Below are 14877 nucleotides of genomic sequence, written 5' to 3'. Positions count from 1 at the left end.
TGTCCAGCGTTCTGCCCGTGTCCAGCGTTCTGCCCGTGTCCAGCGTTTTGCCCGTGTCCAGCGTTCTGCCCCTGTGTCCAGCGTTCTGCCCGTGTCCAGCGTTCTGCCCCTGTGTCCAGCATTTTGCCCCCGTGTCCAGCATTCTGCCCCCGTGTCTCACAGTCTGCCCCTGTGTTCAGTGTTCTGCCCCTGTGTCCAGCATTCTGCCCCGTCTCAGTCTGCCCCTGTGTCCAGCATTCTGCCCGTGTCCAGCATTCTGCCCCTGTGTCTAGCATTCTGCCCGTGTCCAGCATTCTACCCCTGTGTCCAGCATTCTGCCTGTGTCCAGCATTCTGCCTCCATGTCCAGCATTCTGCCCCCGTCTCACAGTCTGCCCGTGTCCAGCATTCTGCCCCTGTGTCCAGTGTTCTGCCCGTGTGTCCAGCATTCTGCCCCTGTGTCCAGTGTTCTGCCCGTGTGTCCAGCGTTCTGCCCCTGTGTCCAGCATTCTGCCCCTGTGTGCAGCTTTCTGCCCGTGTGTCCAGCATTCTGCCCATGTCCAGCGTTCTGCCCCCAGTGTGTCCAGGGTTCTGCCCCCGGTGTGTCCAGCGTTCTGCCCCCAGTGTGTCCAGCGTTCTGCCCGTGTCCAGCGTTTTGCCCGTGTCCAGCGTTCTGCCCCTGTGTCCAGCGTTCTGCCCGTGTCCAGCGTTCTGCCCCTGTGTCCAGCATTTTACCCCCATGTCCAAACTGTGGCAGCGCTGCTAAGGGCCCAGTTTAGCATTCCGGTAGGGGCCCGGTGAGCAGATGAGACGGGGCCCGATGCGGGCCCCCTCTGCCCACCGGGCCCCATACGCCAGTCAGGGCAGTTATGCCCTGATGGTGGCCCTGCATTTACTAGTCAAGTGGAGTTCATTATGCACTCTGGCAGTGCACCCGGGACCGGTCACCTTCCCCCATGTAATTCCATGTCCGCCGACCTCGTGATGTCAGAAGACCAGGCTCGCTCCTTGGTACCTGGTCCAAGCCCTAAGATCCAGATGTTGCAGAAAGATTTGTGGCGAGGAGACAGACACATGTGTGACTTGTCAGGCGTTCCCGATTTATGAATCGGGAGCATCAGACACCTTGAAAAAAACGCCGGTCTTGAAAAATTGGTGCCACGGTCTTTAAGCTACACTGGAACATGGCCTTAAGGTGCCCTTATACAAAAGGTAAATGTCAGCCAGATCCATTGACATCTCAAGTGGATGGCTTTTTTATAGCAGGAAAGCAAATACGATGAAAGGGACTGCTTAGACAGGAAAAACTTAGGCATGCTACAACTACAGGGGCAGACATACCATCGGTGCAACCTGTGCAGCCACACAGGGCTCCAAGAAGTAAGCGGACCACTAGCACCTCTAAAGAAGTATGCAGCTTTTGTCATAGACACTTAGAGGGATGTATTATTGGCTGCAAAGGGCCCATTTAGTGTTCTTGCTAAGGGGCCCTATATTGTCGGTGTCCGCCCCTTTTATACACAATTGATATAAAATCAGAGAACACAAGAAATAGTTTGTGCAAACTTTATTCAATACAATATTTCACAGGCTACAAATAAAGACTGATTCTAAACATTACTAACCCAGTATCCAATGAAATGTATTGTAATAAATTGATAAATCTCAGAGTAGATAAATAAATGCACAGATTGCTAAATAAAGAAATGCTAATTCATCAGTTGTGCTGTCACTAATATAGAGCTTTGGTCAAACAGTGCAGAAAACACATCAAGAATTAATACTGCAACATCAAAATCAAAATGCAAATATAAAATGCCTTCCCCTCATGGAATAGAAAAAAGAACAAAATGCATGATTCAAGATGCTGCAGTGTGAAATCCCAAGTACCACGGATTCCTCTTAGGCCAGTCTCACACATCCAGATAATTCCGGTACCGGAGAAAACGGTACAGGAGTTATCCGTGTCCGTGTGCTCACGTGGCACATCAGTGTGGCACACGTGCGGCAGCTGTGTGCCGCCTGAGGACCACACGGACCGTGCAGGAGAGACAGTTCTACAGTAAGCGCTGTCCCCAGCGTGTGGTGCTGAAGGCGGCATTCATCCTTTCTGTCCTGCTTGGCTGAAAGCAGCGCTTGCAGGAGAGAAGGGATGAAAGATCAAGTTTTTTTTGTAAAAAATAAAGTTTGGGGTCACCTCCCGCGTCCCACCCCTCCCCACCCCCCACGCGCCCACCCGCTAGCAGAGAAATACTCACCCAGCTCCCGCGATGACTCCTCTCAGCACCGGCAGCTTGTCCTTGTCACGTGGTACCGCTCATTACAGTGATGAATATGCGGCTCCACCTCCCATAGGGGTTGCTGAGAGCGCTGCTTTCAGCCGAGCAGGACAGAAGGGATGAATGCCGGCTTCAGCACCACACGCAGGGAACAGCGCTTAACTGTAGCGCTGTTTCTCCTGCGGCGGTACGTGCACACGGAGGAGAGTGCACACTGTTCTCCGTGTGCACCTGTGCAGGACGCTTTGCGGACCGTGCTGCCAGAGAAAAAATGGACATGTCTCTTTGCTTTGCACACGGACACCCTTTTGTGAAAACACGCATGCATGTGCATAGACCCATTCATTTGAATGGGTCTACCTGTATCAGTGTTTCCGGTACGTGAGAAAACTGTCACTACACGTACCGGAGCCACTGACGTGTGAAGCCGGCCTTACAGCTTCATCAGGGTTAAAGACAACCTTTCACCAGTTTTTAACTGTACATTTCTGCACATAGTGACAGGAATGTGAAGAAAACGTTTTTTTTTTCTCCACTTCCTTGTGGACGTACAAGGAGAAAAAAAATCTACCATTTAACTGTCCGTTTGATATTGTTTGGCTCTATGGGGGTGTACTTTCATCTCACCATGACGCTGTCCAATCACAAAAGGGAAAGCATAATTAGGAAAATGTAGATGCCCACAGTTCTCTCCAAAATTAAATTCTCACTGACAACATCTCCTTTCCTCATTATGAGTAAAACTTACAAATAGGTCTTCAGGTTTCGGCTGCTCCCAAGAGGTTCCTCACTCTGATGCTCCTGGCTGCCTTGTCACCCAGCTCTGTAATAATAAAAAGTGTCCGAAGGGAGGCGTGATCACGTCAAACTGAGAAAAAAAGACAAAAGACACGAGGAGAAGACAGAGGAAAAAAAGACAAAAAAAAACAAGAAAAAGACAATGAAAAAATAAGAAAAAATCATGTTAAAAAGACAGTGGAAAAAACGACAAAAAAACATGAGAAAATTACAAAGAACAAAGACAAAAAAATAAGAATTTTTTTTTCTGGTTTCAATGACTCATCCATGCAGTATTACATGCTTTGTGGTACATATCTGTGTGATATAATGCTCTAAAAAAGAGTTGAAATATTTTTCTGGATTCAATTACTCATCCGTAGAGTATTACGTGCTTTGTTGTTTCTTTTTAGTGGCATATTACACTCCAAAAAAGCGTTGAAAACATGTTCTGGATTCAATTACTCATCCACAGAGTATTACGAGCTTTGTGGTACATAACGGTGGTATTAAACTCCAAAAAAAAAACACTTAGACTGCTGTCGGTGACCAATTTCTTTTAAAATTAAATTAAAATAAACTTGGTTTCAAGAGACCTAGCAACTAGAAAATGCATAAGGGATGGGGAAGTGGAAGTGTTAATGATGGTTGACGTAGATGCTGAGGACATGGTTAGATGCAACTACGCCTGTTGCTGGAGCACAAGAAACACGCTGTCATGACACAGCTGTCGGGTGACCCGGGAAGAGGGGCTCCTTCCCTGTCCGTGACACTAGAGGGCACCCTAGCTCGCACTACTCCCTGGGATACTTCTGAAGGTGAAGATGCCGTGGCCTCCACCCTTGCCTTATCTCCTGAGTTAGCCCTCCATCTGGTCTCCTCCCCCACTCAGGGAAGAAGGGCACTACTGTGCACCGTAGAACACCAACCAGACAAACAAGGCAACACAAATAAGGGTTTAACAGAAAACTCCAGGCATACAAAATATTCACTCACATATAACAGAGTAATGCATCAGGGCATGGAGGTAGGGGAATAAACCAAAATAGAGAAGGATAGGGAATTACCACACACACAAACTAAGCAACAGTCGCTGATAGCTCCTCCAACTCTCCTCATATAAACTCTCCCTCCATTAGCCATGCAACAAATGCTAGCTCTGACAAGGATTTGTAACAGAGCCCAGATTATAAAGGGAAAAGGAGTGGCTAACCGAGCTCAGCTGTGAGCACAGGGATTTCCAACATGGCCATTTAACCCCTGTTCTGCCAGTAGGAATAAACACATTTAAAATGAAGGAGGAGTGCTTCTTTTCATTGCCAGAGTAGGAGCAATCAGACGCTGTGGTCTTCTGGCTCCACACTGTCGTGGTAACCCCATGACACATGCCCATCCATGAGACATAACTTCATATCCCACTTAGCAGGGAAGCACGGTACACCACTTCTGAAATCACAGCAGTGTGAACAGGTGCAGATAATGCTACCAGAATGCTTGGCAGCACCACCCAGTCTTCTGCACGGTCCAGTCTCATCAGCCAACAGTCTGGATGACTTAATCATTACCCTGATCATCCTTCCACCATGTTGAGTCTCAGGAGACTAGTGATCCCACACTAGGACATACTGTAGTGTGCGTCTGCATACTTGGATTATATTATCATCTATAGTAGTGACTGGCTTACCACTTGTCCAAGGTGCAAGCAGTAGTGGATTTGCTCAGAGCCACGAGATTGACTGCGAAACCAAAAATCTTCAATATGTCTCAACTAAGCCCGTTACTTGAGGTACACAATTGGCCGAGGGGTTATCAAACCCCAAATAATGAAAGTCGAGGGCATTCAAAACTGTCCCCAGCCTCTTACTACAAAGCAAGCAAGAGCATTCCTCGGCATTATTGGGTATTAGAGACAACTTATACCTAATTTTGCTGAAAAATCAGCACCTTTGACTGATCTTTTAAAGGGGAGAAAATCGGTTATGTTCGGTGGAACCCTCATGGAACCCAGCCTATCCTCACTAGCCACAACTTTAGGAACTTTTTTATCTTTTAAACGGATGCCTCTGAATTAGGTCTGGGAGCGGTTCTGTCACAGGAGGTGCACATACAGGAACTTCCAGTCACCTACTTGATTAGGAAACTTACTGCGGCAGGGAAAAATTATAGCATAGTAGAGAAGGAGTGCTTGGCCATTAAGTGGGCCTTGGCGTCACTATGCGAAGGTGTCCACCAGGATGTGTCTGGATACATAATGAACCAGCTGAAGGGCGTTGGTATCACAGCCATAGCTGTGGGTACAGCGCAAAATAAAAAAGTAAGCATGGACTGGGTCAAGTTTTTTACCAAGTCAGATTAAGAAAACCTGACATGTGTTTTTATTTTTGCAAAAGTCTGTAGGAAGGTAGTGGGACAGATATTTCCCTCCTGACCGGGTCTTGCAAGTGGCCCATGCCACGGTTTACATTTAAACCTGCAGAAAAGGGCAAGGAGTGGTCTGCTTTTGTTCATTTGTTGCAGAGCTGAAGATTCTGAGTTTGGCTGTGTGAGGTAAACACAGACCGATGCCAGGGACCTCGGTAAAGCTGACGCCGCACTCAAGATTCCTACAGTAGTTAAGGTGCCTATGATGCCGAACTGAATGTGGACATTAGTGACTACGATTCGGATGTGAAAGGTCTGTGTTTGATTTGTGCAGTTGGCAATTAAAGATTTTTTTTTTCCCCTTGAATTGAACTTACCCAGGTCTCTGCCTCACTACCTTGCTACTTATCTGATTGAATTAAAGAAAAAACTCACCAGGAAAAGTTTTTTGTTTCTACAACACATCTCATGCAGTTTTCTCATCAAACAATATTATTTGGCTAAGAACTTATTGGATTTCTTCAATGCTCTGGGTCTCTAGAGAAATACCACCAAATACATTGTATATGTATCCTCCTTCTAATCTTATCCGACAGATACTCTGTTTTCTGTCCTACAGCTGTCTGGAGCAGAAGAAGCACACCCCCCACACATAAGCTTTTTGTTACTTTCACGCTAGTTTTTCAAGTTTTATGGTTTGCAGACATACCAGGATCACAACAAGATGTAGTTCTGTGCAGAGCAGTTAAAAAAATTCTCTACACTGACACAAAAATAGGCTTAGAAACTCCATACTCTGCTGACTCCAGACTCAAGCTACTCAGACATTGCACAGCCATTACAATTATGAACAGGAAATTCTTATATTTGCTGAAGTTGTAATGTACACTGAATGTACAGCATGTACCAATGTCATTGAAAAGTGCACCATTCTGTTGGGGCCTTCATACTGCGTGTAGAGACCTGTGTGGATATCATACTGTGAGGGGCTCCGTCTGGGAATTATACTATGAGGTGTGGGGACATTATACTGTGGGAGACTGGATATGTGCAACACCCACTAGGGCCGTGGGGGAACTCGGAACCGGGTCGCACGACTCTTAAAGGGGTGGTCACGGCAGAAGTGACCCGGTCCGTGGTCCTTCAGAGCGCAATAAAAAGGGATGGATGATGGAAAGGAATAAAGTTTATATAGGAAAAGGGGATTATTCGTGACGCCACCTGTGGTACTCGGCCAGGGATGGCTGACGCTGCTTAAAGGGACTGCTGGGGACGATGCAGCAGGGTTGGTTCTGCTCCCCACAGGTGGAATAGGGCTCCAGAGCTACCGGTACAGTTTTGGTAAGGAACTTGTGGATGTTGGGTGCAGGACTGAGAGTACAGGAATAACTAGAGGACTCGGGTGCAGTTTATTTTACCTTTAATTCCAGGTTGCAAATGTTGTCAGGGGCACAAATCACAGCTGGTCATGGAGATCCGGGCAGCCTGGAAGCAATTTTAGAGTCCCCCTAGCCAGGTGGGGTTGAAGGCCTCCCTGCTGCGCTGTTCTCTGGGTGCTTGGTGCTTTTAGTTCTCCTCAAGTCCCTCTCTGTCTGTCCACTAAGTGAAACACTACCCGCATGAGCCTGTTCCAGGTGTCACTCCCTTGTGTTGACTCCAGGCTCTATGCTGCTGTACCTCAGTGTGTCCAATGGGGCCAGGAGACCAGCAATCTCCTGTCCTCTGGTTTTAGTTGCTGGGCCTGCAGTTCCCATACAACCACGGACTCCGGTGTCCGGTCTTTGGCGCTCAGTCCTGGGGTGGCTCTAATCCCTCAGGTTCTCCTCACTTGCCTCTTCCTCCTTCTCTGTCTACTCCCTCACACACACACACTAACTAACCCCACCTCCAGACCAGAACTTATAGGGAAGTTCCCCTGAAAACCAGGTTAGAACTTCCCCTTCTGGTCTGAAGTCAGGAAAGGTGTTGCATACTGACTGTATTACCTGCTAAGGGGATCCCTTCTTGCTTCCAGGAATGGCATCACCCCCCCTGAGGAAGGCAATGCCACTGTGGCAACCGGACTCCTGAGGTGCCACATAGGTATCGTATTGTATAGTGAGAAGGCTGTGGGGACATCATACTGTGTGTGAGGCATAATACTGTTTGTGTGGAGGGGGTGTAGAGGTATCATTCTGTTTAGGGGTGAGTGGAGCATCATTCAATGTATGGGGGTATTGTGGAGACATCATACAGTGTGTGGGGGCTGTAAGGGCATTATACTGTGTGTGGGGCAATGGGTGCTGTTATGACCCCAATGGCGAGGGTCTCAGAGGAACGTGGAAGTCTGCAAAGTACAAAAATCCAGCTCATAGGGCAGTGGTAACTGGGTTGACCATATATCTACTCCTAACGCCAACACTAGAAGTAGCCGGGGATCATTCCTACGTTGATTCTAGATGACACGCGCCAGCCGGAGAATCTAGCTACCCCTAGTAGAGGAAAACAAAGACCTTTCTTGCCTCCAGAGAAGGGGACCCCAAAGCTGGATAGAAGCCCCCCACAAATAATGACGGTTAGGTAAGAGGAAATGACAAACACAGAAATGAACCAGGTTTAGCACAGAGAGGCCCGCTTACTGATAGCAGAATAAAGAAAGGTAACTTATATGGTCAACAAAAACCCTATCAAAATCCACACTGGAAATTCAAGAACCCCCGAACCGTCTAACGGTCCGGGGGGAGAACACCAGCCCCCCTAGAGCTTCCAGCAAAGGTCAGGATATAGATTTGGAACAAGCTGGACAAAAATACAAAACCAAAACAAATAGCAAAAAGCAAAAGGCAGACTTAGCTGATATAACTGGAACCAGGATCAGAAGACAAGAGCACAGCAGACTAGCTCTGATAACTACGTTGCCAGGCATTGAACTGAAGGTCCAGGGAGCTTATATAGCAACACCCCTAACTAACGACCCAGGTGCGGATAAAAGGAATGACAGAAAAACCAGAGTCAAAAAACTAGTAACCACTAGAGGGAGCAAAAAGCAAATTCACAACAGTACCCCCCCCTTAGTGAGGGGTCACCGAACCCTCACCACGACCACCAGGGCGATCAGGATGAGCGGCATGAAAGGCACGAACTAAATCGGCCGCATGAACATCAGAGGCGACCACCCAGGAATTATCCTCCTGACCATAGCCCTTCCACTTGACCAGGTACTGAAGCCTCCGCCTGGAGAGGCGAGAATCCAAGATCTTCTCCACCACGTACTCCAACTCGCCCTCAACCAACACCGGAGCAGGAGGCTCAGCAGAAGGAACTACAGGCACAGGCTCCTAGAAAGAGCATCGGCCTTCACATTCTTTGAACCTGGTAAATACGAGACAACAAAATCAAAGCGGGAGAAAAACAATGACCAGCGGGCCTGTCTCGGATTAAGGCGTTTAGCAGACTCGAGATACATCAGATTTTTGTGATCAGTCAAGACCACCACACGATGCTTAGCACCCTCGAGCCAATGACGCCACTCCTCAAATGCCCATTTCATGGCCAACAACTCCCGATTGCCCACATCATAATTTCGCTCGGCAGGCGAAAACTTCCTAGAGAAAAAGGCACAAGGTTTCATAACAGAGCAACCAGGGCCTCTCTGCGACAAAACGGCCCCTGCCCCAATCTCCGAAGCATCTACCTCAACCTGAAAGGGAAGTGAGACGTCAGGCTGGCACAAAACAGGCGCCGAAGTAAACCGGCGTTTCAACTCCTGGAAAGCCTCCACGGCAGCAGGAGCCCAGTTAGCTACATCGGAGCCCTTCTTGGTCATATCCGTCAAAGGTTTCACAATGCTAGAAAAATTAGCGATAAAACGACGGTAGAAGTTAGCGAAGCCCAAGAACTTCTGAAGACTCTTAACTGACGAGGGCTGAGTCCAATCAAGAATAGCTCGGACCTTGACTGGGTCCATCTCCACAGCAGAAGGGGAAAAAATGAACCCCAAAAAGGGAACCTTCTGTACACCAAAGAGACACTTTGAGCCCTTGACAAACAAAGAATTTTCACGCAAAATTTTAAAGACCAACCTGACCTGCTCCACATGCGAATCCCAATTATCAGAAAAAACCAAAATATCATCCAGATAAACAATCAAAAATTTATCCAGATACTTCCGGAAAATGTCATGCATAAAGGACTGAAAAACTGAAGGCGCATTGGAGAGCCCAAAAGGCATCACCAAGTACTCAAAATGACCTTCGGGCGTATTGAATGCGGTTTTCCATTCATCACCTTGCTTAATGCGCACAAGGTTGTACGCACCCGAAGGTCTATCTTGGTGAACCACTTGGCACCCTTAATCCGGGCAAACAAGTCAGACAACAGCGGTAAAGGATACTGAAATTTGACAGTGATCTTATTTAAAAGCCGATAATCAATACAAGGTCTCAAAGATCCGTCCTTTTTTGCCACAAAAAAGAATCCCGCACCAAGAGGGGAAGAAGACGGACGAATATGTCCTTTCTCCAGAGACTCCTTGATATATGAACGCATAGCGGTATGTTCAGGTACCGACAGATTAAACAGTCTTCCCTTAGGAAATTTACTGCCTGGGATCAAATCTATAGCACAGTCACAGTCCCTATGAGGAGGCAGTGCACTGGACTCAGACTCACTGAAGACATCCTGATAATCAGACAAATACTCCGGAACTTCCGAAGGCGTAGAAGAAGCAATAGACACAGGCAGGGAATCCCCATGAATACTACGACAGCCCCATCTTGAGACTGACATAGCCTTCCAGTCCAGGACTGGATTATGGGTCTGTAACCATGGCAGCCCTAAAACAACCAAATCATGCATTTTATGTAAAACCAGGAAACGTATCACCTCGCGGTGTTCAGGAGTCATGCACATGGTAACCTGTGTCCAATACTGCGGTTTATTTGCTGCCAATGGTGTAGCATCAATACCCCTAAGAGGAATAGGATTTTCTAATGGTTCAAGAGTAAAACCACAGCGCTTAGCAAATGAGAGATCCATGAGACTCAGGGCAGCACCTGAATCTACAAACGCCATGACAGGATAAGATGACAGTGAGCAAATCAAAGTTACAGACAGAATAAATTTAGGTTGCAAATTACCAACGGTGACAGGACTAACAACCTTAGCTATACGTTTAGAGCATGCTGAGATAACATGTGTAGAATCACCACAGTAGTAGCACAAGCCATTCCGGCGTCTATGAATTTTCCGCTCATTTCTAGTCAGGATTCTATCACATTGCATTAAATCAGGTGTCTGTTCAGACAACACCATGAGGGAATTTGCGGTTTTTCTATCACATTGCACCGAATTAGGTGTCTGTTCAGACAACACCATGAGGGAATTTGCGGTTTTGCGCTCCCGCAACCGCCGGTCAATTTGAATAGCCAGTGCCATAGTATCATTCAGACCTGTGGGAATGGGAAAACCCACCATAACATTCTTAATGGCTTCAGAAAGGCCATTTCTAAAATTAGCGGCCAGTGCACACTCGTTCCAATGTGTCAGCACGGACCATTTCCGAAATTTTTGGCAATACACTTCAGCCTCGTCCTGCCCCTGAGACATAGCCAGCAAGGCCTTTTCTGCCTGAATCTCAAGATTGGGTTCCTCATAAAGTAAACCGAGCGCCAGAAAAAACGCATCAAGATCAGCCAATGCCGGATCTCCTGGCGCCAGCGAAAAAGCCCAATCCTGAGGGTCGCCCCGTAAGAACGAAATAACAATTTTTACTTGCTGAGCAGAATCTCCAGATGAACAGGGTCTCAGGGACAAAAACAATTTACAATTATTCACGAAATTCCTAAACTTAAACCTGTCTCCGGAAAACAGTTCAGGAATCGGTATTTTAGGTTCTGACCTAGGATTTCTGATAACATAGTCTTGTATGCCCTGCACACGAGTAGCCAGCTGGTCCACACTTGTAATCAAGGTCTGGACATTCATGTCTGCAGCAAGCATAGCCACTCTGAGGTAAAGGGGAAGAAGAGAAAAAAAAAAAAAAAACTCAGAATCTTCTTTCTTATAATCCCTCTTCTGCAATGCATTAAACATTTAATACTGGCCTGGCAAACTGTTATGACCCCAATGGCGAGGGTCTCAGAGGAACGTGGAAGTCTGCAAAGTACAAAAATCCAGCTCATAGGGCAGTGGTAACTGGGTTGACCATATATCTACTCCTAACGCCAACACTAGAAGTAGCCGGGGATCATTCCTACGTTGATTCTAGATGACACGCGCCAGCCGGAGAATCTAGCTACCCCTAGTAGAGGAAAACAAAGACCTTTCTTGCCTCCAGAGAAGGGGACCCCAAAGCTGGATAGAAGCCCCCCACAAATAATGACGGTTAGGTAAGAGGAAATGACAAACACAGAAATTAACCAGGTTTAGCACAGAGAGGCCCGCTTACTGATAGCAGAATAAAGAAAGGTAACTTATATGGTCAACAAAAACCCTATCAAAATCCACACTGGAAATTCAAGAACCCCCGAACCGTCTAACGGTCCGGGGGGAGAACACCAGCCCCCCTAGAGCTTCCAGCAAAGGTCAGGATATAGATTTGGAACAAGCTGGACAAAAATACAAAACCAAAACAAATAGCAAAAAGCAAAAGGCAGACTTAGCTGATATAACTGGAACCAGGATCAGAAGACAAGAGCACAGCAGACTAGCTCTGATAACTACGTTGCCAGGCATTGAACTGAAGGTCCAGGGAGCTTATATAGCAACACCCCTAACTAACGACCCAGGTGCGGATAAAAGGAATGACAGAAAAACCAGAGTCAAAAAACTAGTAACCACTAGAGGGAGCAAAAAGCAAATTCACAACAGGGTGCATCTTACTGTATGGGGAGTCGTGGGGCTATCACACTTTGTGGATGGTTGTTTGGATATCATACTGTGTGAGCAAACTATGGGGACATTATACTGTGGGGAGCTCTGGGGGAAGCATACTGTGTGTGAGAAAGGAGGTACTTCATACTGTCTGTAAGTGACTGGTGGCATCATATTGAGTGTGGTGTTTTTGGGGCATCATACGGAGTGTGGGAGCTATGGAGGCGTGTGGGGGTGAATTGAGGCATCATACATTGTTGTAGGAGGCTGCTTATATTATTCTAAATACTTGACACAATAAAAGGAGCAGTATGATTTACTTTTTACAAACTTTATAAAAGTAAATTACGTTATATGGTTTTGATTTGCTGCTACAGGTAAGAATACATGTTCCAATAAGCCCTATCATAATGTGTATTAGCTGTAAGTCTACAAACTTAATTCTATTTATTATTAAGCAGTAAAAATTAATATAAAATAATAATATATTGAGCAAAATTAAGTTCAGTATGTTGGTTAGGCTCTTCACAACTGTGAGGGTTGGTGGATTGCACTAAATAAATTTAATGAAGAAGAGCAATCGCAACCCGAGGTCCACCGTGCAGAGATGTAAAACTGCAGCTACAGTGAAGAAAGGCAGAGAATGAAGTGAGTGATTGCTAGCTGTCACTGAGTTAGACGTCACTCAGTGAACAGCACATGCAGTAGTGTCACTCGCGCACAGTAACGAAGCTGATGCTCTGCAATAAAGCTGTGTCACTCGTACACAGTAACGTAACAGATACCCTGCAATAGAGCTGTGTCACTCGCAAACACAAAAAATATGATGCTAGACATGATCCCTGTTAACCACACAGAGGATCGAAGCTCAGTAATGGAGCAGGTAGCATACAGTGGTCATGCAGTCAGCAAATGCACTCAAAACAACCCCTCTCCGGAGGTGCTGGAATTCTAGTGGCTATACGCCAGCCCTGAATTCATACAAACAAACTCCTCTCTGGAGGTGCTGGAATTCTACGGCTTACAGCCGACCCTGAGCACATGCAGACACAGACCAAACAGTAGCAAAGTTCATACACACATGAGCATAAGTTGATATGCGTGCGCCTCCGAGACCCTTTTATACGTTCAGTTCAAGTCCAGTCAGGCAGGACCTTACACGCGGGCCAATCCGGAGCTGCCACATCACCAGAGCAGCTGACGACCGACCACCAATGGAAACGTCGCCACATCACAAGCATGCTCATTGGGGTGATCTCTGGACTTAGTCTTCAGAGCGTTCGCTTGTCGCTGTCTACCGCTAGTTACCATAGGCTTGGCTGAAAAGTCTAACCAAACAAATAGCACTGCGACCGACGTCTATGCTCAGCAGCGGCCAAAGATGAATGGGAGACCGCTGATGCAGGCAAGGCTTGGGATCCACCCTGTGCTGCGGGAGAATCCCGGAGCCTAACAACATCAGTCCTGGTATCTCATGATGTAGCCCCTTGGGAAAATTACTTGCCAATGCGGACATACAGCATATATTGATAGGCTGTACTTGTCCTTAGGAGAAAAGTCTAATACTAGCAGCAGGTTGTAAATGGCATATCAATCTGGGGATCTATAATGAATATATTAAAGAATCAATCAATGAAGATTGCACTTTGTGTAACTCTTCAAAAATAATAATTAATATTTAAAAAGCCTTTACGGTACATTGTTAAATAAATCATACATACATTTATTAAAAAAAAAAAAGAAGAAAATTCTACCATTTGCTTTGTTTTCTAAATCAAGACCTATGTTGCAGTTTATCGCAACCATAACAGCACAGCTTTGGTTTGACATATTATTTGCTCTGGAGAATAACTGCTTAGTTACTCTGATTGACCCTCCTGATATCAGGCAGCTTATTGAGTTTTTTGAAATGTAGATTTGGGACCTACTAAATAGACTAAAATGCAGCATGAGCAGACATCTCCTCTAGAAGGCTTTCCTTTATCCAAGAATTTAATTGCCCACCTGTGTGGTTAAGAATGAAGTTATTTGAATGTTGCATGCATACTAATAATTATCAAGCACCATGGGAGGAAGTAAGACAATACGCTTTACATTTCCTAAATCCCCAGGTGGAAAATATGAAAATGTATTTACATTCTTCAGTGTCTAAGGGGTCCTGAATATTGAAAGGTGTTTTTTTTTAACATTTACTACACCTGCATAGTTTTTACTCTGTGACCTTAAAAGTCAGGCAGGCGGTGAGACTTGATACATTATTGTAGCTAAACTGGTTACAAAAATGTTACGTATCGCACCCAGAATTTTTGTTTGACGGATGGACTGTCACAAACATAAGGTAGAAAATTTGAGCTATGCCTGCTCGAGTAGAGATGAGTGAACTTATTCGGAAAAGTTCTCCAATCTCAAATTTGGCACGAATGTTGCACATTCGGATTTGTGTTCGGATTCCCAAGCATTTTCCTCAAAATCTGCAAAATTCGGCCAAAGTTTGGTAAATGATCGAGATTCCACTAATGCTTTTGATAGGACATTGGCTAGGATAGTGGTGCTGTATGATGAGCGGGGGGGGGGTGGATGTGTTTGTTGATGAGGGGAGACGGTCAGGAAAGGTCAGAGGAGCCATAGAC

This window comes from Ranitomeya variabilis, chromosome 1, assembly GCF_051348905.1.
Source record: "Ranitomeya variabilis isolate aRanVar5 chromosome 1, aRanVar5.hap1, whole genome shotgun sequence".
In the NCBI taxonomy this organism is placed as follows: Eukaryota; Metazoa; Chordata; class Amphibia; order Anura; family Dendrobatidae; genus Ranitomeya; species Ranitomeya variabilis.
This window is presented reverse-complemented; position numbering follows the sequence as displayed.